The sequence below is a fragment of the Curcuma longa genome, chromosome 5 (assembly GCF_044706935.1).
Source record: "Curcuma longa cultivar G26 ecotype Majalengka, Jawa Barat chromosome 5, ITB_CL_G26_1.1, whole genome shotgun sequence".
NCBI classification, from domain to species: domain Eukaryota; kingdom Viridiplantae; phylum Streptophyta; class Magnoliopsida; order Zingiberales; family Zingiberaceae; genus Curcuma; species Curcuma longa.
The window spans coordinates 14233449-14237067 of NC_133865.1; the positions used below are offsets into that span (position 1 = coordinate 14233449).

General features: G+C 37.2%; 1 pseudogene; it reads left to right on the forward strand.

Annotated features, from left to right (window-relative positions):
* Positions 1–1694: 1694 nt before the first annotated feature.
* LOC141829933 (uncharacterized) lies at positions 1695–3004 on the forward strand (annotated as a pseudogene).
* The last annotated feature ends 615 nt before the right edge of the window (positions 3005–3619 follow it).

Below are 3619 nucleotides of genomic sequence, written 5' to 3' on the forward strand. Positions count from 1 at the left end.
GGGCTCGGTTGCTCGTTCTCTGGACCGGATGGAGTCGGAGAGGGCTCGGTAGCTCGTTCTCCGGACTAGGTCAGAGAGGGCTCGGTAGCTCGTTCTCTGGACCGGATGGAGTCGAAGAGGGCTCGGTAGCTCGTTCTTCGGACTAGGTCAGAGAGGGCTCGGTAGCTCGTTCTCTGTGCCGGACTATGGTCGAAGAAGGCATGGTAGCCTGTCTTCGGACCGGATCAGTATCAGAGGAGGCTTGGAAGCTTGTTCTCTGATTACGTGATCCAGCGCGGTTGGCTCGGGTGAGACCCAAGTTAACCTGATCAAGATTTAATGTTTAGCCTGGTTTAATCGATCAGGGAATCGATTAACCAAAGGTGAGTTGGTTAATCGATCTGATGATCGATTACAGAGTTTTAATCGATCCGTTGATCGATTACAGAGCATTCTGTGACAATTCGCAAAACTCACAGAACGTACCATAATCGATTGGGCAATCGATTATGGTGAACTGTAATCGATCAGGTGATCGATTACACGTTTTATTGAGAAATCGTATTAGCGTCCGGTAATCGATCAGGTGATCGATTACCATGCCTTAATCGATCAGGTGATCGATTAGGATCATGTGTAATCGACTCGTTGATCGATTACACGCTTTACTGAGGAGAGAATTACGAACTGTAATCGATTGTCTGATCGATTAAGGTATTTCTGATCGTGTTCAGTTTCTGCTCTGATCATTCTGATTTCTGATGTATTCTGATTATCCTGATGAGCTTTTGCAGGTGGAGTTTGAATTGGGATAAAGAACAAGAATGGTCAAGTGATTGCTTTCCTTATGCAGGGTTTGTCGAGTTTTGTTTTCACCTTGTTTTCAGGTAAAAGACAACGGCTCTGAGCTGCAGAGGATGATCAGGTTGGTCAGTGGATGCAGTGGACTCAGAGAAGAACGTTGAACAAGGAGGTTAAAAGGAAGAGATGAAGGAGAAGAGAAGCTATCGGAAACCCTAAGAGCTGTGTGTGCTTGTGTTCGGTGTTCTTGGCTTGCTCGTGCTCTTCCTTGAAGCCTTCTCCTGAGGTTGTGCTTGGTGCGCTCTCGGGAAGCTTCTGCTTGGTTGTGTGTTGAGGCTCTGTGCTGTAAGTTCTTTGTGATATTAGCCTCAACACTCTCCTTCTTATAATCTTTGCACTTAACGTTTATTCTTGAGATTGATTGTGTGGAGAGGTTACTCCACCGAGAAGGAGGTATTATTTAGCCGGTTTTTGCCGGGGTGTGATCTACCGAAGATCAAGGGTTCGTCCACCTCACGGACACGCCGAGGAGTAGGGGCAAGTTATCCCCGAACCTCGTATATCCTTGAGTTTACATTGTGTTTGTTTTTATTAGTTGTTTTTCTCTTGTTTCCGCTGCGTACTAACTTTTTGTAGGAGAAAAACGTTCGATTCGCGATAAAAGGGCTATTCACCCCCCCCCCCCTCTAGCCATCTCACGATCTTCAACAGTATGTGTGTTCAGTACCAGGTCACATCGCCTGCCAAATTTGTCCCGATGTTGTCATTTGTATCATATCATCTGTATAATTTTTGTGCAAATGTATTCATTGTTAGGTCACATCATATATGAAAAAAAAGTGAAGATATAACTTACATTATAAATATATACCTCATAAGCAGCATATACCTCATTCATTTAATTATCTCTAAAAATGGATACCACCAATGAAGGTTTATCAAATTTATCATCTTCAAGCTCTGATGATGATAACCATGCGGAAATGTTTGGCGCAACGCAACAACTGATCTCTCAGGTGATTTCTACCAATAGTCAAATTATCTTGAATTATCTCAACGAAGAAAATAGCCAACGCATGCATCGAGGCTCAATTCCTGGTCACAACGTGATCAATTGTAATCGGGAAGCTGCTGATTGTAATCTATTCAATGATTATTTTGCCAAAAATGCCTTCTATAATGATGCAATGTTTCGAAGAAGATTCTGAATGCGGCGGAATTTATTTATGCGTATCTATGATGTTGTTAGTAATCATGATAAACTAGTTTATACAAAAAAAGATGGGATTGGAAGACTTGGTTTATCCGGCTTACAAAAAGTAACAATTACATTTCGGATATTGGTGTATGGTCTACCAGCAGATGCTACTAATAAGTACATTAAAATAGGAGAATCGACTGCTATTGAAAGTGTGAAACGATTTTATTGTGCTGTTGTTGAAGTTTTTGGAGGGTAGTACTTACGATCTCCAAATGCTCAGGATGTTGCTAGGCTACTCCAGATTGGTGAGCAATGTGGTTTCCCAGGTATGTTAGGCAGCCTAGATTGTATGCATTAGAGGTGAAAAAATTGTCCAACAGCATGGGCAGGATAATATTCTGATCGTAATGGAAAACCAACAATTATTCTGGAAGCTGTAGTTAATTATGATCTATGGATTTGACATATGTATTTTTGGATTTCCTAGATCGAACAATGATATTAATGTGCTTGAGTCTTCTCATCTTTTTATTAATCTTGCTGAAGGTATTACTATTCCTACTCATTACGTCATTCAAGGAAAAGAGTATAATATGGATTATTATTTAGTTGATGGTATATATCCCAAATGATCAACACTGGTTCAAATGATTCATGATCCATGAGGTAGAAAGAATAAATTATTTGCAATGAAACAAGAAGCATGTAGAAAGGATGTTGAGCAAGCATTTGGCGTGCTCCAATCACGCTTTGCAATTATTACAAGATCTTCACGTTTTTAGCAGAAAAATATTTTACATGATATAATGACATCATGTATTGTTATGCATAATATGATAATTAAAGATGAACGTGATTTAAATGCACTAATCGTGGAACACTTCAAGGTGTCAACTCCAGATGTTGAGCCAGCAGTAGATGATCGTACTCGATCGATTTGAAGATTTTTTAGCTCGATACAAACAAATCAAAGACAAAGAAGTTTATATTGCTCCGCGAAATGCATTAATTGATCATATATGAAAATAGTATAGTAATTTTGAATGTTAAATTCTCATAATATTATATTTTTAATTAAGTGTCATTGTCTGTTTTATATTAATAATATATTTTATCCGTGTGATTTTATAATATTTTTAAAATATATTTATGTCCGAATAATTATATAATAAATATTAAAAATAAAATTTATAATAATTATAAATATGAAAAATTAACTTATTAAATATAAATGAAATATTAATTTTAAATATAATAATTATCATAAATTAATTATTAAATTAAAATGTAGGTCGATAATTAAATTATGAATAAATGAATAAGAATAAATAAAATATTTTAAGGAATATATTTTTTAGTATGGAATGGTGTGAGTGGATTAGAGTTGAAATAGTATTTGATGTTTAAATTATACTATTTTAGTATGAAAATGATATCAAATTTAATGATATGAATTGGAGATGGTCTTAATTTCCCTAACTCGGTTGGTGTGAATCTGCCTGGCTCAGTTGCTGTGAATGTCTCTGGAGCTCCGAACCTCCCTGCTAGCCCAATTATCCTTGGAGTTTCGAACCTTCCTGCAGGCGATTAGTTGACGTGATATGCATGAATCCTAAATTAATTATTTATATATGTTGA